This window comes from Sminthopsis crassicaudata, chromosome 4, assembly GCF_048593235.1.
Source record: "Sminthopsis crassicaudata isolate SCR6 chromosome 4, ASM4859323v1, whole genome shotgun sequence".
Classification (NCBI taxonomy): domain Eukaryota; kingdom Metazoa; phylum Chordata; class Mammalia; order Dasyuromorphia; family Dasyuridae; genus Sminthopsis; species Sminthopsis crassicaudata.
In genome coordinates, this window is record NC_133620.1 from 216,051,967 (window position 1) to 216,077,207 (window position 25,241).

The window sequence follows — 25,241 nt, forward strand, 5'->3', positions numbered from 1 at the left end:
TAGGCCCTGGCTGTTTACCTGGTGCTGTACTGTTGTTGCCTTAAGGCCCCTAGGGGAGTCTTGTGTCTGGTGTTGCACTGAGGTGGTAGAATGAGGGAGTGATTGATTCTCCTAAAAGCTGTAGGGATCTGGCAGCTCACCTGGTGCTTAGTTGGGGTTCTAGTTGTCATGTCTGGCATGGGCTAAGTTGGGTGGAATGTTTCTGCCTTTTCCAAGGTTCCACTAAAGCAAGTAGGCAATCTAGCTCTTCAAAGCCACATATTTGCCCAGGCGTATGCTGAATCATCATGGTGGTTTTCAGAGCTAAAGATTATTCCTCTACCAGAGCTGAATTACATAAAGAGCCCTGGTATGTTTGCTTGATCCACCACACTGAGGCTCAGGATAGCCTGCAGGTTTTTGCTGAGGTGGTGCTTTCTGGCTTGCTAGGATGCTTCCTATACTGAACTACATTTCCTTTTAACCTGCATGAAACAGAACTTTCTTGCTGATCTTCCTAATTTCTTGGGATTAAAAAAAAAAAAAAAAAAAAAGGTTTTGCTTCACATTTGTGCTGGTTCAGCTTCTTCAGGATTTGGGGGCACTATTCTATGGTTTAGAGGTGAAAATGAGAGTTACAATGATTTACTGATTACTCTGTCATCTTGGCTCCTGAAAGACTGTTTTTGTTTTGTTTTATTTTTAAAATTGAGACCATACAACTCATTTTGCAGATGAGGAAACTAAGAACAACAGAAAGACAGTAACTTGTTCAAGAGAAGCAATCAATTTAGTGGTACAGTCAGAAGGAGAGGTCAGACCTCTATCAGTTCAATGACATTTTTATCATGATATCTAAAGCAAACATTTTGACTAAAAATTTTAAATGGAATACTCTTTGTCCTAGTCTTTCATTCTGCATGGAATGATATCGCAAAATTCTCTTAAAGTAAACCACTTCTCTTAAAGATGTTCAAGTTAATGTTTAAAGCTTAACTTTCTCATAAAAGTACATTGTAGGTTAATTGTATTGCCTTCTCCCTTTTTAAAAGGGAAGGTAATGTTAAGATTAGAGATAAAGAACCAGAATTCCTTCTTGACATGGCTAATATATGTGGCACCTATTAAAAAAAACAAAACAAAACAAACAAACAAAAAAAAAGTACCAATGCTATCAGTTTATGGAGTCTCTACAGATTGAATTAAATAATCAACTATCCTTTCTGCTTTTATCTCTAACATATGTTCTTTGACCCAGTAATAATGTCCCTGAATATTCCATAAATAAGACACTCCAACTCTCAGCTTTCAGAATTCTCTCTGACTACTTCCTATGGCTAGATTATTCTCCTCTTCCATTCTTGACTATTGACTTCTCTGGATTCTTTTAAGTCCCAATTAAAATCTTATCCTTTCCAAGCAATCATCCCCAAATTCTCTTAATTCCAGTGTTTTCTGTCTTTAATGGTTTCCCCTTATATCCTGTATGTAACTTAGTTTGCATATATTTGTGTGTCTCCCCTATTAGATTGTAAGATCCTTGATGGTAAGGACTGTCTTTTGGTCTTTTGCAAATTCTCAGTGATTATCATGGTACCTGGCACATGATAGGCACTAATAAATTTTTATAAATTGATTAATTAATATAGACCTTGACTTAAAGATCTATCTAGTGAAAAAACAAGTGCTACTCATAGGTATATCTATTGAAAAAGTAAATATGAACAGGTTTAGACAATATATAATTAGTGATAAATCAGCAAAATTGGTCAATATGCAAAATATCTCAAAATGGGAATCTGATCCAAAGTTATAATATTTTGAATCGTTTTTGTTGTTGTTGTTATGAACAAGAGCAAGGAAAGTCTGGATTTTGTTAATGTTTCCTTTTGCAAATAGCTTTGTGGCTTCATTTCAATCCAATGCAATGCAAAAAAAAAAAAAAAAAAAAAAAAAGTAATAATCATGTAGCTACACAAAAGCTGGGGACATAAAGAGAAAAAAAAATAAAACAACCTCTGCCAACAATAAGCTTACATTCTCCTGGGGGTAAAGAGGAGGTAGATACAGATGTTAACATTTTTAAATATAGAAACTAAATATGAAGCAATTTTTATTATGTATGCAAACATTCTTTCTGCCTTTGACCTCCTCAGAATGGATGTCTGGCAGGGAGATCTCTGGATCAAAGAGAATAAACAGACTGCTAACTTTTGCAGCTAAATTCTAAATGTTTTTCCACACTGATTGCACCAATTTAGAGTCCCATTGATACTGTTTTGGTGCATCTTCCTAAAGCATCTTTAATATGATTTCCATCTTTTGCCATCTTTGCCAACTTGAAGGATGTGGTGTAAAGCCTCAAGTTGTTTTGACTTACATTTCTAGTATTAGTAAGTCAGATTTGGAACAATCATATGTATGTCTATTATCAAGTGATCATTTTTCTTTTGGAAAATATTCAAACTTTAAGTTAAGATGGAAACATGAAAATACCAAAGAACCTTAACTCCAACAAACACCCTAGAAAATATTTTAAAAGACTGAAAATGGGACAATAATCAAGAAGAGAAAAAGAGACACATTGGTAAGTCCCTCCATCCAATTCAAAATGGCATAAAAAGAAACTTGAAGGTTCTCAAAGGGAACTTCAGGGGAAACAAACCATCAACTTTTTAAAAAGTATTGTTAATTGCCTACTGTGGGCTAAGGTAAGATCATTAAAAAGTCTCAGTTTGACTGAGATAATGAGGAAGCCAGAAAAATCAGGAGATGAAGATGAGGAAGAACATTTACAGATATGTAGGACAGCCAGTGAACATGTTCCTTTTTTTATTTAAGAAGCAGCATAGGGGACAGTATCATTGGGTTACCGAGTTTGTGTAAAAAAAGACTGAAAAGGTAGGAAGGGACCATTATAAAAGGCTTTGAAAGCTAAACAAAGGATTTCATATTTGACACTTAAGGTGATATGGAGCCACTGATTGTCATTGAATAAGAATATGATAATGTCAAGGCAGGAATAAAACTAGCAATATTCCACGGATGAAGTGATGAGGGGCTACATTGAGATGGTGACAGTGTCAAAGGAGAGAAGGGGCTATATAGCAGATATATTATGAAGGTAGAAATGACAGGACTGATTGGATATGGATGGTGAGTGAGAATGAAGAGTCAAGGATGACATAGGTTGTGAGTCTAGATAACTAGGAAGATTGCAATATCCCCAAGAGTAATAGGGAAGTTAGAAAGAGAGGAAAGTTTGTAGGGAAAGATAATGAATTCAGTTCTGGGTATGTTAAGCTCAAGATATCTTTGAGACATCCAATTCTTTGCTGCCTTCACCTTTGCTAGGATCTCTCTAATATATCCTTTAATACACCCACCACTTTCAGAAGATCCTTCTCACCTCATGTCTTGATTACTGCAAAAGTCTGCTGGTGACTCTGCCTGCCCCAGATTTCTTCCTACTCCAATATATCCTCCATTCAGTCACAAAGTGATTTTCCTAAAATGCAAATGTGATCATGTTACCCCACTACCCAACAAATTACAATGTGTACCAAGATCAAATATTCTGCTTGACTTTTGAGGAAGGCAAGTTGAAATGAGAGAAAGAATAGAATAAAGGGAAAGGCAGAGACAGGGAGGTGGGGAATACAGTTTGCAATAGTAATTATGAAAATAATTTTGAAGTAAATTCTCTGATGAAAGCCTCTTTTTTCAAATGTATAGGGACCTGAGTCAAATTTATTTTTTAAAAAGAGCCATTCTTCAAATGATAATTGATGAAAAGATATGAACTTTGCCTAAAAGGCTATAAAATCAAATATATTCTTTGATCTAACAATATCACTACTAGACATGAGTCACAAAACAGATTAAAAAAAAAAAAAGGAAAAAGACATATACATATACACAAACTCTTTTTTATATATAAATTCTTTTTACAGGACAAAAAAATTGGAAATTAAGCAGATGCTCATCTTATGGAATGGCTAAATAAATCGTGGTATGTGATTATGATGAAATATTATTGTTTTATAAGAAATTAATAGTTCTCATATAAAGTTCTCCATGAAATCAAACAAAGAGAAATACAAAGTAATAGCAATGTTGTAAGATGATCAACTGTGAATGATTGCTATTCTCAGCAATACAATGATCCAAAATTACTCTAAAGAATTTATGATGAAAAATGCTAGCCATATTCACCAAAAGAACTGATTGTGTCTGAATACAAATTGAAGTATATAGTTTTTTTTTACTTTAATTTTCTTGAGTTTTTTTTTGGGGGGGGAGGCAGGGAGAGGGGAGATCTATGTTTTGTTTTTGTTATTTTTTCCCCACAAAATGACTTTTGTAGAAAATTTTTTTATATAACTTCACATGTACCTTCTCCAATAGGTGGAGGGTATAAAGGCAGGAAGAGAATGTGGAACTCAAAGTTTTAAAAACAAATGTAAAATAAATTGTTTTAAATAGAAAAATATTCTAACATTCAAAGCTCTTCATAACTTATCTCCCTCTTACCTTTTCTGTCTTCTTACGCCTTGTTCCCTCTTATTCCCCCTAATTCCCCAATTCAAGATCTTCAGTCCACTGATATTGATCTCCTGCCTATTCCACAAAGAAGAAACTCCATCTCTCCCCTCCAAACATTCTCTTTGGCTCTCCCTCATGTCTGGAACCCTCTGCCACCTCTACTCTGATTACTGGTTTTCCTTAAGAACTTAAGAAAAGCCTACTTTCTACAGGAAATCTTTCCCAAATCCTCTTAATTCCAGAGCCTTCTATTGTTTTTTTTTTTTTTTTTTTTTCCCAATTCCCTGTCTATAGATCACTTTGTATATGTTTGTTTTTATGTTTTCTCCTGTCCATTAGACTGTGATCTTTCTGACACAGGGCCTATCTTTTGCCTTATTTTTTTGTTTTTTGTTTTGTTTTTTTTGTTTTTTGTTTTTTGCTCAGGCCTTAGCATAGTATCTGTCACATAGGAGCTAAATAAATATTGATTTTTTGATTGATTGTGATCCAATGTTCAGTAGGTAGTTATATGTGAAACTAGAAAAGAGGAGAAAAGTTAAGGCTAATATCATGTAGACAGAACCAGCCTCTAACCTGTGGGTGGCCAGAGCCTAAAAGAGAAGACTGGAGACAAAAGATTCAACAATCAAGCAGAAGCTTGATTTTAAAGTGAGTGAAATGACTTGCAAGCAAGACTTATGTGCTAGGGCACCACTCTTGGTGGGAAGGGAGAGGGAGGGAGGGAACCCACTTAATATGGGCAGATCTCAATATTTATTACTATACCTATACAGTGAGCTGCAACTCTGACAATGAGGGGTAACAGCAACAATAAGACAAGTATGATTCATAGCAGGACTTCATGAGCAGAACGTGGAGACAGCAGGTGCCTAAGCTGCTCAGAGAACACCTGGTGCTAGACAAAGCAAGCACATAATTGTATGGAACAGTTCTGAGATTTTGCTGTCACTGAGATCATCCAGAGGGTGATCACAAAGGATTGTTGTTATGCCAAACTCAGGGCACAGCTTGATTTCTGGGCCTTAGCTCTGGAAAACAGGGTGTCTCCCAATATCCTGACGCTAGACAAGTAGAATTAAGAATTACAGAGATGATAGCTGACAACATGGGAGCTGATGTAATCACCAAGTGAAATAGTATACTGAAGAAGGAAGGGCTCAAGCAAAGCATTGTGGGACCCGTTATACAATGAATGAAACAATCTGTATTTATAATAAATTTGCATTATATTGAAAACAATGAGCTTGCATTTTATTAAGAATTTGGGAAATGAATCTATCTCCAGCACCCAGTTAGTTTGTGTGCCATGTTGGGACAAAATAAATCCACTGAACAGTTGGCTGAAGAAAATTTATTTAGTCTTAACCTACCAAGGGCAAAATATGAAAAAAGGATACAATGGCAATTAGCTTCTACAGATGATACCTCACTCACAACCTAAACATTTCTATACAAAAGCTGATCTTGTTAGGAGGTCTGGATGTGAGGACTCATAATCTTCAGAAATTCACCAAGTTGGAGGGGCCTAAACTCTTACGAGGATAGGACTTTTTAAGCTCTTAGGTCACTGAAGGCTACTAAGAAGTCATGTGTATAAAGAATCAGGAGTCAATTAAGTCCCTTTGTCAATTTTGGGGGGAAAGCAAATCCACCTCTGTAAGGGGAAGAGGAATTAGGCATGGCAATTCCTAGTAGACAAGTACTCATATGAGCTTACATATACAACAATAGCTAGATGCATGGTAATTTGGGAAGGAAAACACTAACTAGCATTTGGGGAAATCAAGAAAGGCTTTATGAAGATGTTTCTTGAGTCTTGCTCAAAGAAAAAGACTGACTCTGAGATGGAAGTAAGAATAAAGAGCATTCAAGGCATGCATTGAAAAACCAATCATACAGAGAGTGTAGATGACCTTCCCTGAGTGAGGGGAAGAAAGAAGTCTGGCTTGTCTGAATCAAGAGTATTGGAAGATGAATAATGTGCAATGAATCTGGAAAGATAAGATGAGCTCATTACAAAAAGGCTTTAATAGCTAAACAGTGGAGCTTGTATTTTATTTGAAAGGCAATGGGAAACTATTGGTAATAAATGAATAAGAGAGATCAGATCTTATCTCCTAACCAGAAGCCCCTCCCCACTTTCTGACCTTTTCTCCCATTGGCTGGAAAGTTCTAATTTACTAGAGCCCAGAAATAAAGAAAACTAGTCAAAAACACACTCTTTTCAGTATTATAATTACAGTATTAGTATTAAATACAAATGAAAAGTGGAGGGGGAGGAACAAAAGGGAAATGTTTGTTTAAGATAATCGAACATTTGCAGATTTTAGCTATAGCTCAATTTGTTATTGTAAAGCCTCAAGTCACTACTTAGGACAGAGGTTAAGGCCACATTCTTATGAGTTATCTTCACTCAGTTTATCCCATTGGTGAGTGAGTAGAGAGAAGAAATTTTATTAGAGAAATATTATGAAGATAGAAAAGGCAAGATTTGGGAACTGATTGAATATTTAAAAAGTAAGACGGAGGGGAGAGCCTAAAAGTGGAAAAAAGAGAAGGAAAAAAATAAACTCTGGAAGAAATGAGGAAAGGAAAGAAATTTAATATTTCCCATAATTGTGATGTCTAGAATAAAAATGGAAGGTGGAAAGCAAGTATTTTGTGATCCTCACTCTTCTATAAATTAGTCAAAGGATTCAGTAAGATCTAAGTTAAAATCTGTTTTCAGACACATTAGCTATGTGTTATTAGCTTAGGCAAGTCACTTAACTTCTGCCTCAAATGAATAAATGGGAATAGTTATAGCACCTAACTCTGAGAATTGTTGTGAGGATAAAATAAGATAATATTTATAAAGTGCTTTATACAGTGTCTGGTACATAGTAAGTGTTATATGAATGCTAGTTGTTATTATTATTTACAAGAAGACAGAAGAAACAGAGTTTGTAATAGATATCCAATAAATTTAATAGGAAAAAAAAGGACATTCAGAGAGCAGAGTGGGTTTAAAGGATGGGTTGGATGAGAAATGAGTAGTAAGAAGAAAATTAAATTTCAGTTTTAGAGAGTAGAATATAAAGGAAAATTAAAGAAAAAGAAAGAAAATATAACAAAGTAACTGTGGCCCAGGGTTGGTGAAGAGAAGGAAAGGAACAATAATAAAAGGACCACTCCAATCATAGATTATAATATTGATTACATTGAGAAATATGAAGCACAAAGAGAGGGGAAATGGTATAAAAATATGATGGACAGCTAACCACAATTAGCATTCATAAACAGTCAATAAACATTTACTAAATGCCTATTGTGTATCATGCACTATTCTAAGAACTAGGAACACAAAAAAAGGTAAAACATAGTTCCTGCTCTCAAAGAATTCATGGTCTACTTAGATAGACAACATGCCAACAATTATATATAAATTATGTATAAGTATATATATATATATATATATATATTTATAAGATAAAGTGAAAAAATCAAGAAAATAAGTGAATTTATTAAATAGGGTACAGGAGAATGTATTAAAAAGCAGGATTTGATTATACACACACATACTTGAAACATAAAGAGTTAAAGTAGGGTTTAATATGCATTAAATGAATTCAGAATTAAAAGAGCTAATAATCATGAGAAAAGTAACAGTAAAAATAAACATACTTGGAAGAATAAGCAGAGAAATTAGATGAGATGCAAAGGAAAGATAGATAAAATAACAATAATATATATGTATATGTGTATCTGTAACAAACAACACTACATCTTAACACTACAACTTAAAGAAAATTAAAATAGGTTACAGAGATAAATAGAAAAACAGAAACAGGAGACTTTAAATGCCTCCATTCAGAACCAAGTGCTTCTTACAAAAAATATAATTAAGAAATAAGTTAATTACCTAGAAAGAATTTCAAAAAATTAGAATATTACATTTAATGTCATTTCACATATAACTAATCAATAAAATATTAGTAAAGAGACTATAGTAACATATAATTTGATCACTATAAGAAAGCTGGATTGATTCAATATTGGAAAACCTATAACCCTCATAAACTATATTATCAATAAGAAAAATACCCATGTAAATTAGAAATATTAAAAAAATCATAGTTATAAATAAACTTTTCCTTAATACGCTATTATCTTGCATAAAACTATCCTTGTTGGCTTGATAATATGTCACTGAATCAGTAAATTTATTTCATGAATTATATAGTTATTTTGAAATTAAATGTTTGATCATTTCCTTCTTATTTTATTTATTTATTGCTTGGATGACTTTCTGGGTTTATTTTATGCCTGCTGATTTTGTCTTCATTTTTCTGATTTTTATGTCTTTAATTTTTGATGTTCTTGCTTTATTACTATCATATTACTTCACTATAATAATTTTATTTCCTCTTTCCCTTTTCTTTTTCTAGTATTAATGTTTAGCCAGATTTTTTATCACTATATCAAATACTAGTGATGATATTATACATTTTTCCTTGGCCCTTCATCTTCATGGAAAAGTTTCTACTTTATTCCAGTTATATATAATGTCAGCCCTATAGATAAATACTACATAAATACCCATTTCCCCCTATCTTTTCTAGTATTTTAAATGGACAGAAAAAGATATTTTGTGTTGTCAAAATATTTTCCTGCACTTATTGGTCTAATCATAAGATTTTTGTTATTTTATTACATTATTTTACTAGTCATAGTATGTAGACTTTTCAATGTGTTTATGTGGACTTTTAAAAAATATATTAAATACACATTTTGCGAATTGTTTATTATGCATATTGGCTTATAATTTTTTATTATTTGTTTTGCTTCTTTCTGGTTGAGGCATAAAGTCCATATTTGTATTCTATATTCAGTAGGATATTTTAGTATTCTGTTTTTGCAAACTGCCTTTGTAAGAGGCATTAGTTCCAACTAATAGTTTTTTTGAACATAAAAGTCATTAGCAAATCCACCTAGTACTAGTTTTCCTTCCTCTATGGCACCTCTGTTTCTCCCTGGGTACTAAATTTTGGCCATGATACTTCCCATTAACCAGCCCTCTCTTTTAATTTTGTTTAATCATGTTGAAATGGAGTTTGACTCAAAATTGTAACTGTTCATCAAATATACAAGTTGTTCTATCTTTCATTATTCCTATGGAATTTCATAAGGGCTTTCTTAGTTCTCATAATCAAGTAAAATCCATACTACTTTCCCCAAGTCCCTTAACCTATGTCTATTCAGATTGCTGAAGCTCCTTCCAATGGTACAATTATGATCCAATGTGCTAAATTCCAAATACTGATGATGTCTATTGAAAGCTTGAAAGTATTATTAGGAAAGCTTTGGCCTATTAATATCATCTACTACATGATGATATGTTCATAGCATATTTTTATTATTTAACAGTGGAGATATAAATTTTAAAATATTTGGATTATTACTAGTGAAATTATTTCTTATATTTAATGCCTTCACCAAAACTTGTTATATGCTTGTTTTCTCTATTTAATATAATAAAAGGAATTATTGAAGTTTAAAATGAAGTTTATAACTTATTTCCTTTAATTTCTAGATGCTAACTAATCTTTACTTCAATTATAACACACATTTAAATACAATAATTATTGAGGAGTGGTTAATTATTTCCTATTATGGCAGATATGAATATAGAGGATTTGTTCCAAGAAAACCAAAATATTCCATGAGAGTCAATATTTTCCAGAGTTTGAAAGCTTATTTTATCTTTCTGAAATGAATCAGTTTAAAAATGTACTGGTATAAAAGGAAATGCTAATTTATCAAAATTTGTAGTCTAATTTCCTTTCTACATCATATATAATTGTGAGTGATGGATGAGCTATGAGAAGAAAAACACTAAATGCAAGTGAAGGTATGATCTAATTAAGCGTGATTTTATAACTTAAAGAATATAGGTTTTTAAAAATCACAGAAAAAATATTTTTTTTGTGAATGGCATTCATGTAATGGAGCAAATTTAAAATACTGTAAAATGACCTTTCCTGAGATCTTGCATTCCTATAACTTCTATTTATTGGGGTAAGGGAAAGTTTCATATCTACTAAATGATGTGCAAAATGAATGCCATTGAATATATAATACTTTAGATATCCAATTAATGTCTTTCCTTGGACCAGATTTTATGCAGACAATCTCTATTACTGAATGAAATATAAACTTTGCTAGTACTTCTGCAATCCAGAATTTAAAAACAAATGAGGTATAATGTTGAGAATGAGGATTTGAGTCCAAGGTCCTGCATTCAACTCCCAGATCTATTACTTACTGTAAGTGACCTGGAGAATGTCCCTTCCCCCTCGTAAGGACTTAGTTTTCTCATCTGTAAATAGACAGAGCTGGACTAAACCCTAGTGTCCCTTCCAGATCTGAATCTACGAATCCAGGTAAACTGAAAGAAAGGAGATGCCCAGGAGTAACTATATAGGATAAATATTAGCTAGAGAAGCTAACATTGAATTCAGCAAACATTTATTAAGCACCTATTATGGACAAAGCACTATTAGTACTTGCCAATGGGACTTTGAGAGCTGAATGAAGGCACTCAGTACTGGAAAAAAAAAAAAAAGGCCATCTGCATTTTTGTAGCTGGGAATGATGCGCTAATATCTGAAATTATAAGGCAATTATCACATTTTCAATTACATACCACATTTGGCAATTAACATTTTGTTAATCATCCAGTTCCCGATTTGATGTGACTTTCTAAAGTAAGTAGCTTACCCTCTACCTCTGTAAAATTACTATTTATCACCAGTGAATACATAATCAGGTTCTAAACTTTGTATTTGCCTTTAGAACAGCTTTGTGGTAATTAATTCACCTCAGGCAGAATTCATTCACATTAGTGTGTCTGTGTAGGAGCAGAGGTTAGAAGCCCTGGTTTTCAAGGTTTGGCTGTCCCTACAAATCTTTCTGCTGGGCCATTAGAGGAAAAAAAAGAAGTATCTCAAAAAATAAGCAAAAATATTTTTGATATTTAAAACTTTTATTTATGCCAACATAAATCATGAATGTATTGATCCTTTATTAAATTATTGGGTAACAAGATTTTTCCTTTGTCCCAGATCATCTTAGCTTAAGAGTTCACTGATTAAAAGAAAAGAGTATCAATAATATGTTTTTATATGCAGCAAAGAAAACAAAAACAAAGTTCAGAGACAAAATAGGCTTATTCTGTTAAATCTTGCTGAATTTTATGTGATTTTTTTTCCTCCAATAAAACCTATGTAAACAGAAATCTACAATTTCCTATGCAATTTTTCCTTTTGTTCTTTGTACATTGAAATGTTTCTGGGTCATTATTAAGTTCATAATAAAATGAGGTTTTAAAAAAATAATTCATTGTGTAATGATCAACTGATAAGTAATGTCTTATAGTTCCTTAGACAGATCCTTAGACTAACGTCTCAAGGGCAGAAGGACCATAGTCTTACTTGACTTGTAAAACCTTCTAGATAAACTAATAATTATTCAGATAAATGAATGCTTGTATTCCAGTGTATGCCATCAGAGAGATAACATTCAGCATCAAAGATAATTTCACAAACATATTAATCAACCAGAAAATCACATGAAAAACTAAACATTGGAGGAGATAACAAAGTTCAATTAAGTCATAGACCTCCCTTGAAAAGACTTGGGGAATCTAGCTGGTGGATAAGACACCAACATAGATAACAAGAATATACATGATTATACACATTAAAGAGTAACCTCCCTCAAAATGTTTGTCATTTTAGAAGTATTTATTAAGTACCTATTGTGCGCCTGGCACTGTGTTAAGTACTAAGGATAGAAAGAAAGATAAAAGACAAGTTGCAGTTCTTAAAAAAGAGTTTACCATATAAAGTAGTAAATGAGAGAGGTCATAAATTAATCAAGGAATTAGGGAAGGCTTCCGAATGGAAGAGAAAGAGAATTTGCATTGGGCTTTAAGAAATGGAATTAAGTACCTAAAATAGTCACTGAGACAATGTTGTTACTATGTAATGAATTTTCCTTGGAGGCAATGAAAACTTTGTTTCAAGTTTTTCTGTGTCTGGAAATCTGACTTCCAACACCAACTTTCTATGTGACCGATTAAATAAATTGTTATCTCCAGACAACTCCAAAGTTATAAGTTTCTAAGGAAGAGCTTATATGCATTGGTAAGAGGAATTTCCTTATGGAGAAATTTCTATATCAGATTCAAACTTAGAAGAAACTATGATGAAAATGCAGGGAGGGGGAAAGGGAGAGAACATTGACCCTGATTTTAAGGAAGTTACAATCTAAAAGCAGGAAAAGGTTCATTAAGAAAAAAAAAAAAAAAAAAGTTTGGGTCCCAAACTAATTTAATGCTAATGACAATAAGGAAATAAGTAATTTCTCAATTTTTCATTTGGCTTGAAATGGCAATAAATGCAATTTAGTCACTTGCAACTTTTAGCCAATGTGAGAATGTGACAAGTTCAAAGGAGAAGCTCCTGAAAAATGCTGTCAGGCTAATAGTGATCTTGATGAGCTCCAGGGTAGTTAGATGGGTTTTGAAGGGAAAGCCTGTATTACTTTAAACAATTTGGAAGACTAGCTACTCCTGGAGGCAAGCTAGAAGGAGGCACTGATAGAATTGTAAATGGACTTTGTGATTTTGATTAGGCCTTTTGTTCAAGTGTATCTTTATTATAGCCCCACCTCAGGTAAGAGGTCTAAAGTAGAATTCTTAGCAAATATTTTATATTGACAAAATCATCATAACCCTATCTTTATTGTATCTAATTCAATAGGATGTCAATCCGCTGAGATTATATTTGAATTATAAAAAAAAATCTAACTCTAACTCATTCCCTTTTAGGTCTAGCCAGTGAATCCCCTTCCCCACTAACTCCTTTTTGGGATTAGTTTGATTACTAAGCATCACAACAGCTAATATTTATTAGGACCTAAACTTTTTTTAAGGTTAGCTCACCAGTCAATTGAGTTATTCCCTCATTTGACATAACTAAATGGATTCTTTCTCCTTATCCGTGTTTTAGGCTCCTTATTAATTGCTAAAACCCCTTTCTTTGCTAAATAAAAATAAAAACAAAAACAAAAACAAAAAAACCACCTTTATGGATTTAGCCTGCTGTTGGCAACTTAATAAAATATTTGTCTCTTAATTTGAATATCTAAACCTACAATTTCTTTTGAGACAACACAGCAACACCAGCCTGTAACCTCAATACACTTTTGGGGTATCACCCCTCTATAGTACCCATCATTTTGGTGACCTTGTATGGGGAGAGTCTGACTGTACCCCCTACCTCCACAGTCTTTCCTTGCGTATCTTGAAACATACTTCATTTAGTAAAAGTTTGATTTAATTACAATATAATACTGATATGGGGAACATTGAAACTATCTCTCTGACTTTGGGGGGAATGCTTGGAGAAGCTCTCCCTTGAGAGACCCACCCTACGAAATCAAGATAAAGTTGTTTAATTCTGTTTATTTTGGTGGGACTAGTTGGACTAGTTGAGTCCAGGACCACCTCTATACTGTTTATTGAAGTTGTATGTATTGGAGTTGTATACTCCTAACAAAGTTATTTTCTTGAAGGTAGGGATAATGTCTTCTCCATTCTCTTTTACACTGCAATAATCTAATAAGGTGGTTTCAGACCTGATTGATGGTCAGACATAAATAATAATCATTAATAATTTGATATCAACTTGGAAGAAATATCCAAGGAATAGCTCAGAGATCTGTGCTTAGCCCCATGTTTTCAAATATCAGTGACTGACCAAAGATGTAGACTTCATAGCTATCAAATTTGTAAATGATAAAAATAGCAGTGACAGCAAACACAATGAATGAGTTAGGATACAAAATCTCAGTAGGCTGCACACAATACGGCTAAATTTAATATGATGAAATGCAATATGGAGAAACATAAAACTCTTATATTTAGGTTCCAATTATCAGCTTCAAAAAGGTGAGACAAAAAACATGGTTGGAGAGAAATTTTTATGGAAATAGATCAAGAAGGTTGTTTTTTTTAGAGGCAAGATTGTACTATAGGAATCAACTAACCAAATGAAACAAACAAAAATCTAATGTGATCTTAGGCCGCATTAAATGAAATATAACTTATGAAGGTAAAGAGGTGATAGTCTTACTATATTCTACTCTCATTAGATGATATCTAGAGTATTATAGTCAGTTCTAAATATCACACTTTTAGGACATCAATAAGCTGGAAAATATCCAGAGGTATATGACCAGAATACTCATGAGTCTCAAAATCAATTCACCCCAAGTCATTTCTAGGTTAAATAATAAAAATACAATTGGGATAGTATTTTTATTATTTAACCTAGAAATGACTTGGGGTGAATAGGAATAATAAGTGACTTCAATTACTATGGGGGGGGGGATTCTTAACAATTAAAAATTCACATAAGAAGAAAGGGCTGCCTCAGGGGGCAGTAAGTTTTCCTTTTCCTGAAGTTCTTTAAAGAATAGCTGCCTAAGCAAGATAATTGTATAAATATGTTTACATATATTGGATTTAACATATATTTTAACATGTATAACATATATTGAATTGCCTGCAATCTAGGAAAGGGGATGGGGAGAAGAAGAGGAAAATCTGGAACAAAGATTATGCAAGGATCAATGTTGAAAAATTATTCGTATATATGTTTTGAAAATAAGAAGCTTTATTAATTTTTTTTAAAAAAGGAAACAGCTATCTAGCCAATATATCTCTTCCCCCCCCCCCCACCCTACCCTCTATCTTCCTGGCTTCTTCCACAAAAGTATATTCATCCTTTATGGTTGGGTATTCAGAAGGAGTAACTACTACCTTATACTCTAGAGTTGACACTTGCATCTGTTTTCTTTACACTATAGCTCATAAACACTTACTCTTATGATTCCCATGAACTATTATCCAGAAGACACAATTATCATTTAGCAAAGACATTTATTAAGATTACACAATAAAGAAGTAGCTACAAAACTTCTCACCTTATAAATCTGAGGCACATTTGCCCGTTAATACACATGGAACAAATGATCTCAAACATAAAAATAGAAAGGCTCATTCAGAAAGATATATTCACAAAAAAGAAAATGTAGAACTAACTACTGTAGCTCCTGGAGTTTTCACACTGCTCTCACTGGAAAGACTTCACTTTCACCATTATATATGTGAAGTCATGCAAAATATATTTCTATGTTGTCCATGTGGCAAAAAAAAAAAAAAAAAAAAAGCAAGGAAAATAAGGAAAACAAAAGATGTATATGCTTCAGTCAGTATTCAGAGATACTCAGTTCCCTGGAGTTGGATAGCATTTCCCTTTGGGAATAATTTCAAATTGTTTTCAAGAATGGTTTATGGGGACCCACATTTTCTCCAGCATTTGTTATTTGGCTCAGTTTCCAATATATTTGAGGAATAATATCTTTATCAAAGAAACTTTCTGTAAAATTTTTCCAATTTTCTTAATTTTCTGATAAATTTGGCTCCCTTGGTTTTGTTTGTGGGAAAAAAAAAAAAAAAAAACACCTTCTAACTTCATGTAGTTGAAATTATCTATTTTGCCTCCCATGACTCATTTTATATTTTATTAGATTACAAGCTCTTCTCTTATCCATAGATATGGCAGGAATTCTTTTTTTCACATTGTCCTACTTTGCTTATGCTATCATTCTCTATCTGTAAAATACACATTTTACCTTATACTTGTATATGATGTGATATGTTAGTTTATGCCTAATTTCTGCCACATCGTTTTACAGTTTTCATAGCATTTTTTATCAAATGAGTCTGTCCCAGAAGTTTGTACTTTGCCCTTAATCTATTCTACTGATCAGAGTCTCTATTTCTTACACAAAAGTGGATTGTTTTGAAGATTACTATTTTGTAACATGGTTTGAGAACTGGTAATGCTGGGTTGCTTTCTTTTACTCTTTTTTCCCCCTTGATTCCCATAATTCTAATATTCTTTCTCTTTTCTTTTTCTATATGAACTTTATCAGTTTTTCTAGCTCTATCAAATAATTATTTGGTAGTTTGATTGGTGTGTCATAGACAAGCTAAACTATATAATACCAATGTTTTTTTATGGTACAATCTACCCATGAGCAATTAATATTTCTTTAATTGTTTAGGTTTCTTCATTTCTAAGAAAAATATGAGTATGTTTCTATGAAAAGTAGTTTGTAATTATTAATCTTAGAATTCCTGTGAGTGTTTTGGCAGGTAGATTAAGTATTTTATAATGACTTTCTATCTCTTCCTGATATATTTTGTGGGTAATATATAGAAATGTTGATGATTTATGTGGATTTATTTTACTTCTTGCAACTTTGCTAAAGTTGTTAATTGTTTCAACTACTATTTTAATTGATTCAGGATCTCTAATTATACCATATTAATTTCATAGAATGATAAATTTTGTTTCCTCATTCCTTATTTTTATCCTTAAATTACTTTGTCTTGTTTTACTGCTGTAACTGGCATTTCTAATATAATGTTGAATAATAATATTATAATGAACATTGTAATTCTTAGTCTTAGTTTTAGAAACTATGCATAATTTTAAGAAAAATATCATTTATTCCTGTTTTCTCAATGATACATCTTTTCAGAATGTATTGCCCCCATGCATCTCCCAAGATCTTATCCATATGCTAGTCCAACTTCATTTTTTTGCTATCAGAAATCATATTCCTTGAAACTATTTATTGTGTTTTGGAATTCCTTAACTATTTTGGAAGACAGAATGACTTACTTCTTCTCCATTACATGGATCTAGAGCATAGATCAATATTGGAAGCATCCTGATATAGAAGTATTTGTGATGTAAATAAGGACACTTATTCAGTTTGTTGAGCTATGGGTAAAACTACTTTGCCTCTGATGTCCCTTTCAGATATACTAGTCTTTAATATGTGAAGTTTGTGAGTAATGATTTATTTTTTGAGATTTATTAATGGTGAGGAGGAAATAGGTGGACAACCCTTTATTTTGCTTTGAACTAGGCATTGAAAAAAGTAAAGGCTATAGGTAAATGATGAGAAATAGGGAGGGGAAATCTGAGCAAGACAACATGGTGAGTTAAAGCTAAAGAGTAAGAATATAAAAATTTCTTTCTTCAGGGTGGATCAGTTTCACTAAAATGTCACTGCTTTATGGTGGTGCATAATGGGAGCAAAGGTTAGAGTGTTAGGTAGATGTCAAACTGTGCAGAACTTGAAATTCAATTCAAATCAATTCACATAGAACAAAAATAATAGGTTAAGAACTATAGATCTCTTTTTGTCTTTAATGAAAAGTCATTGAAGTGAAATGATTTAACTTATTGCTTTAGGAATGTTAATCTTGTAGTGTATGGGATATGAACTGGTAGACTATTACAATACTCAATGTATAAGGTGAGGAGAGAGTTTTTACTAAGTTGAGACAATGAACACTAGAAATGAGGGAGTAATGTAAAAGAAACTGTTAAGGATGAAGTAATAGTGATTTACTACCAAAGTGTGAGAAAGATGGGGGAGGAAGAGCAAGAGTTTAAAAAAAATATAATATTACAAATGAAGGCATCTGAAATGATCTGTATTTAGCAACATTTCATGGAAAACATACAGCAACAACAACAAAAATAAAACAAACCAGCTCATACTTATATAGAAGGCTTTAACATTTTCAAAGTGTTTCCTTATTTTCAGATCTAATTTATAGATGTGGACACTGAGTTTCCAAAATCCAATGATTAACTGCAACTAATAGATAGAAGAATTGGGAATTGAACCTAAGTCTCCTGACTCTAAGACTGGTGTGCTATTAACTATAACATATTGTTTCTTTGGAGCTTAAAAGTTAAAAATTCATAGAAAGTGAAATTAATTATTTTACTGATGTGTTCCCTATGCTTAAAGAACATTTAACTGACACTATATGTGCATGCATGTGGTTGTGCATGTGTTTGTGTGTGTGTGTGTGTGTGTGTGTGTGTGTGTGTCTGTGTGTGCGCACATGCATAGACAGGTCTATAAATTTCATTGGCCTCCCTCTGTTAAGACATTCCATTGGCTTACATACATTAGAGTTGAAAGACAGAAACAGATGTTGATGGGAATAATGCTTAATGATCTGTGACCCTATATACAAAGAATACGAGCATCATAGTCATCTGTTAACCACATACGTGAAACCTGCCAGAGCAATACATCTTATAACCTTCAGATCTATGAACATTGGCCTCTTCCTGGTGAGTTGAAAGGACTCAGCTGATAGAAAAAAAAAAGTAAACACTTGGGAAGATCTGACATTCCCTTACATTTAGGGAAAGTGATATGCATCCAACTTGTCCAATTATTTCCTTATTGCCCTTCCAACTAGGATAAAACTTCTTAATTTTCAGATCTGCTGGAGTTCAAAGGAGGGCAATCCAACAGTTGGGTGCCACTCTTTAATGATGCATGGCTGCCTGTGTACACAGATATTAAGGTCATCAGGAAATATGTGAAAATAATCACTAGGTTTTAAAAAAATAAGCTTAAATACTGATACAGATCCTATAGAAAGCATTCACTTGTTCGTGTAATTATAGAAATTATAGGCAGCTGACCAAGTATGATTTGTCAAGGGGTCAAGGAGATGAAAGTACAAATCATTAGAAAGAGAAATTTGGAAGTTCTGAAAGAAGATTCTTAATTATCATGACTTGGACAGAATTTTTTTCTTTGACACAAAAAGTCACCATGAGGGAAGTGGTTCCAAATTCTTCGGCACCTTGCCATATTATGATTAATTTTACAGGCCATGCATGGATGTTTAGTTAGAAAAGAGAACTGAAGAGATCTTATACAATCCATCAAAATAGTAGGAATAAACCGTCACTCTCAACCTGAGCCGTGAACATGTTTATTTATGAGCCACTCTGCTGAAATTGGAAGAAAAAAAAGAAAGTCAAGACAGGGAAAGGGAAGCAATTGAAATAGTCTGTGTTAAGCAACAGCTAATGGCAAACATGCAACAAAGGGACTCTCTGAGCCCACCTTAACAAGTATTCAAGTAGAATATGGAATGGTCTCCTGAAATTCATGTATTCTCTATTATATAGAAATGAGCAAGCTTTTTAATATTCTGAATTCTAAGAATAAATTGCTCTTTCTCCAAAAAACTTCTCATCTATCAGAGTGATTGTTAATTAATAACATCTCATGAATTTGGACTAACTGGAGGGCAGGTCAGCCTAAAATAGATAAAAGTTTAACTATTTCAAAGTAATGAATTAGTGAAAAATTCAGAAGTTTTTCAAAGAAGTTTTTGGGACACAAAAGAAAGAAATTTGAACTAATCACCAAAGTTTGGTGAAGAGAAGTTCTGGAGCCTCCTATATAGAGGATGGTAAAGAAAGATTTGTAAATAACAAAACAAATTGTGTATTTTAATTGATACAGTGAATATAAGCTTCAACCTTAATCCTTGTTCAAATAATTCGACTTATATGGGAGTTGTCCTAGTTAATAAAGTTTGTCATACTTCTATGGCAAACCAGCTTGATTTAAAGATTAAAATAAAATTAAAGATTACTCTCAAAAGATAGCTTATTTGCAATACCTATTTATTAAGGCAAAAAAAAAAAACTAATTAAGGTAAGATGTTTTTCAATGTGGCAAAAATTTTGCTTTTGACACTTAATATTTTGGGAGCGAGGGAGGTGTCATAGTGGATAAAATGCCATATTTGTAGTCAGTAAGACTCAATTCTGTGAATTCAATTCTGGCCTCACGTACTTATTTATTGCGTGACCCTGGACAAGTCATTTAACCTTATTTGTCACATGTGTAAAGTTGTCTAGTGAAGGAAATGGTACAGTACTCCAGTACCTGGGTCAAGAAGAGTCAGACATGACTGAAATAACTAAACAATGACACTTGACAATTTTACTGTAGTATTTATTCTCAGCCATTTTAACCAGCCATCATATAAGATAATAGACCATCTCACTCTAATACTTATGCATGTTTTTGTTTAATTAATTTGCATATAAAAAGATGACAGGCATTAGGCAATTATATGTAGGTCTCAGATATCAAAGTCAAGGAGATCTAGGTTGAAATTTTCACTCTGATATGCACGGGCTATCACAATGGGCAAGTAATCTAAACCATCAGCATCTCAGGCATTTTACCAAGATTTAACAAAAAATTCCAAATCTACAGCAGGAGAGGAGGTTTCCACATAGGAGGTTTCCCAATGGCAAAAAGTAACAATTGTTAAGAAAAATATAAATGAAGAATAACTTAGTATATTTTAAAGATTGGTATATTAAAAACTTGTTCTATTGTGGTTTGTTTTGAGTATTTCCTATAAGAAAGATTCATCTTTTATATTATTCAAAGAAATTTATTAATGATAATACCAAAATAGAATCATAAACAGTGATTTCATAGTATTTTTGCCAGAAAAAATTAATGCTAGAAATCTATACTTGAACTTGACTATTGATATCATTAAAAGAGGGGCAACTGAGTGGTCAGTGGATAGAGCTCTGGACCTGGAGTCAGGAAGTCTCATCTTTTTCCTCAGTTTCCTTATCTGCCAAATGAGCTGGGAAAAGAAATATCAAATCACTTCAGTTTCTTTGCCAAGAAAACCTTAAATGGGATCACAGAGTCAGACGCGAGTCAACAACAATACAACCATTACAAGCTAGTTATTTTGTTTTGGGCAAGTAATTATACCTCTGTAGACTTCAGTTTCCTATTCTGTAAAATGAGGGACTTAAAATACATCCTCCCTGAGGTTGTGTTCCTCTAAATATGAGGAAGTCTGACAAGGCCATACAAAGTATATAAATGCTTTGTACTTACAGAGAAGGGGAGGAAAAAAAGGAGATTACTGTTAAAACTGCACATTAAAAAATTTAAACAGATGACTACAAAGAACAAGGAAGCTCTAAAGAGTGTCAGATGAATTAATCAAAAACAGTGAATGAATTTTGTGATTATTAGATTGATTATAATCTACTCATTTCCTTAAAGGATTTATTAATAATCTTAAAAAAAAAAACCCACAAATTTACCTAAAAGGAGGTATGTATTTAGAGTTTGTCTTCATATATACTCTTAAGAATTCTCTTCAATCTTCTTTCAAATCCTATAATCTCTATTTCCCTTAAATTTCATATATATGTGTATGAGTATGTGCATATTTGTTATATATATATATGTATATTTATTTATTTGTTTATACAACTTCTTTCCAAACTTAAACCTACTATTTAGGATTCCGGAGGGATTTAATTAAGTCATTACATTTTTTTTTTAATAAAGGTGGAAGTGTTATTTATTCCAAATGCTCAGTTTCTAGATAGTACAGGAGATCGTAAACTGGGTACAACAATGGTCACCTACACAAAATTAGCAAAGAGAAAGATGAATGTGTTGCAAATGATACTAACATTAGAAGGGTACCTGAAAACTTTGGTGACATCTGGAGTCTGCTTCAAGTATTCATCAGACCTGAATATGACCCTTGAAAGTTAATGGCTGTCCTTCTGGTACAATTCATGTTCACAACTATCTGTCATCTCCTGTTCCCAAAGCCTGTCCATGTGGAAGTTCTCTGGAGTCTTTATTTTCAGTCTTCTCTGAGACCACTACACTCAGCTGTGTTATTTAGCACCTCAAGCTAGACAAAAACTTGGCACACAAAAAAGGAGCAGCCAGCGTTTTATTTGCCATTAAATGCAGACGCCTTTTAAACTGTTCACAGTGCATTTTTATTAAGCAAAAGGCATATTATTGGCTTAGGGCCAGTTGGTATAAATATTCCTTGGTCAAGATCTATTGATGTAGAACACACCGAATCACATTAAAGGAGTAATAAAACAGGACTCAGATGTCAGATTACATCCAACTCAGAAATTAAGTTAGGTTATTTGAAAATTATATTTTGTGTATAAACTAGATATTATTGGGGGAAAGTACACAAAAATAAATCATATTTGTAGATGGATACAATCACATGACGTATGAGAGAATGTAGATTTTTTTCCCCCTGTCCAATGCTCACAGAATAGTTTCTATAAAGAGCAAATCAATGTTTGGCTCCAGTGAGAGGATACTTTTCCTCTCAAATCTGAAAATATTAAGTGATCAATATCATCTGGAAGTCCTTTCTGCTTTCATTTTTCCTAGCCATAAGCTGCATAAGTTCTATTAAGAAGAAAAGGATTGAGAACTCCAGGACTCAAATAGTACAAAAGTGGATCAGTGTCTTAATTCTGCAAGTTAATTACTGGTTAGGAACATTGTGATATGATGAATTGTTGCCAGAAAGACCCAGATTCAAATATTCTTTCTGACAAATCCTGTCAATCAATCAGTTAACAATGATCATCTGGCTCCAATCTATCTTTCCAGGTTGCTTTCACATTATGCTCTCTCACAGACTGAATTCTAGCCAACCTGGGCTACTTCAGGTTTATTTGCATAACATCTATACAAGCTCTCCCCATGCTTGAAATATTACCTCTCCTTAAATCTCCTTAGTGAAACCCCTAGTTCCCTTCAAAATTTAGCTCAATCATGAAGTTGCACACAAGTCCTTTTCTGATTATTCCAATTTTTAGAATTTCCCCAGTTACCATAACTGTGTATATACCATTCACGTTGTATGTTTTGGATTTGTTATTTGTATATGTGTTATTCTCCTCCAATAAAATTTAAGTTTCTTCCAGGAAGGGATAATTTTGGTGTTTGTATGAATGTTTTTATTTCCACAGGGGCTAGCAACAAGATGATAAAGGCTTGTTGAATTAAATATTAATTGTGTGTCCATGGACAAATTATTTGCCCTCATAGTACCTCAGCTAAGTCTCCAACCCCACAATTTATTGACAAAATAGCATTCAATAGGCACAAATAAAGGAAATTTCCATACTAAAAGTTTCTCATATCTAAGAAATTTCAGGTCTATTTGGTAAAAAATACCTCATTGGATAATGTCATCATTTCCTTTAGAAAAATGGAGTTTTAGTAAGAATATTAATGAAGAGAGAAAAATAAACTTTAACTGTTTCACAATAGGGAGGAAATCAGCATATATATTCCCTGTGTGACATACAGAAAGGAAATCTGATATCTATAAAATATATGACAATTCATAATTTCTCATGAATAACCTTACAATATATATATTTAATAATATCAAATTATAATTTTTGCATGAGTTTGATAGAATAAATATATTTTTACTAAACTCATTGTCAACAGCCATATATAAATTTGTCTAATTACCAATGTTTTTAAACTATGACACAAATTATGCTAGCAGAACTACCACATATTTATCCCTAAAGTGGCTACAAATAAAATATTTTAATTGCAAATATTCAACTTGAAAAACTTTATGCCAAAAAATGGACTTTCATAAAAGCCTTTCCTCTGTTGACATAATTAACCAACACCTATCTGGTTCTAAATTACAAAAATGAGCTCCTGGATAAGATGACTAGGAATACCCAGAAGAAGGAGGAGGGCCATATACTATGATAATGATGTTTTTAAGTTTCTGGACAGAATAGACTATGTATTTAACTTGGTATGCCCTTGTATCCTTATATCTCTTACCATATCAAGTAAGAAAGTATTTATAGAGTACTAAGTACAGCCTGGTACATAGTAGGTACCTTCATAAATACTTGTTCATTCTTTCTTTCCATTTACAATGCAGTGCCACTTTAAAGAACTCTGACAAAATCCAGAGAGAGGACTATGAGATTTGAAAGTGGGATCATAATATAATATTTTCACCTTTTGTGCTATTGCTGTTTTCTTGCTTGTTTGTTTTTTTCTCTTTTATTGTGTGTGTGTGTATACATATATGCATATATATATGTACATATATATATATATATATATATATTTGTGCAGCATGATAAATGAAGAAATGCATTTAGAAGAATTGCACATATTTAGCCTATATTGGATCACTTGCTGTCTAGGGGATGGAGGAGAAGGGAAGGAAGGAGAAAAATATAAAACATAAAAACTCAGCAGAACTCTTCTCTGAGCCATGCAATCACCTATAGTCATATAAACTTGTTTAAACTATGATTCATTTACAATCTCAGCTTCTTTCTAGTCTCAGCTTCACCCTTAATAGAGCTTCTTTTTACTTTTTTTTTCTAGTTGAAGAAAATCACAGAATCTCTGAGCTAGAAAAGACCTCAGATCTCATCCAGTACAATCTGAACCATGCAGAAATATCCTCTCCCAAATCCCCCAGTGGTTACTTAATTCTTGCAAATATCCTTCCAGTTATAAGAGATTAATCATCTGGAACAGTTCATTCCATTTTTTTTAACATCTCTAATTAATTATTGGGTAGTCAACTCATATTAAGCCTCAATATGTTTTTTAATTTTTTTTTATTAAAGCCTCATTGTCTTTTGCTGACTACTAATCATAAATGTCCTTTAGATCAAGTAGGACAGAGTCTAAGCTCTTTGACCTATATCTTTTCAACTAATTGAACAAATTGTTATTCTTCCTCCCCATTAATGATGCACCTTTCTATATGTAAAACCCCGTTTTCCTTTAGTTGATTCTTGTAGAACAAGACTTCAGTCTTCTCAATGCTATGGTCATTTTATGGGGAACATGTTTCAATATATCAGCATCCTCCTTGA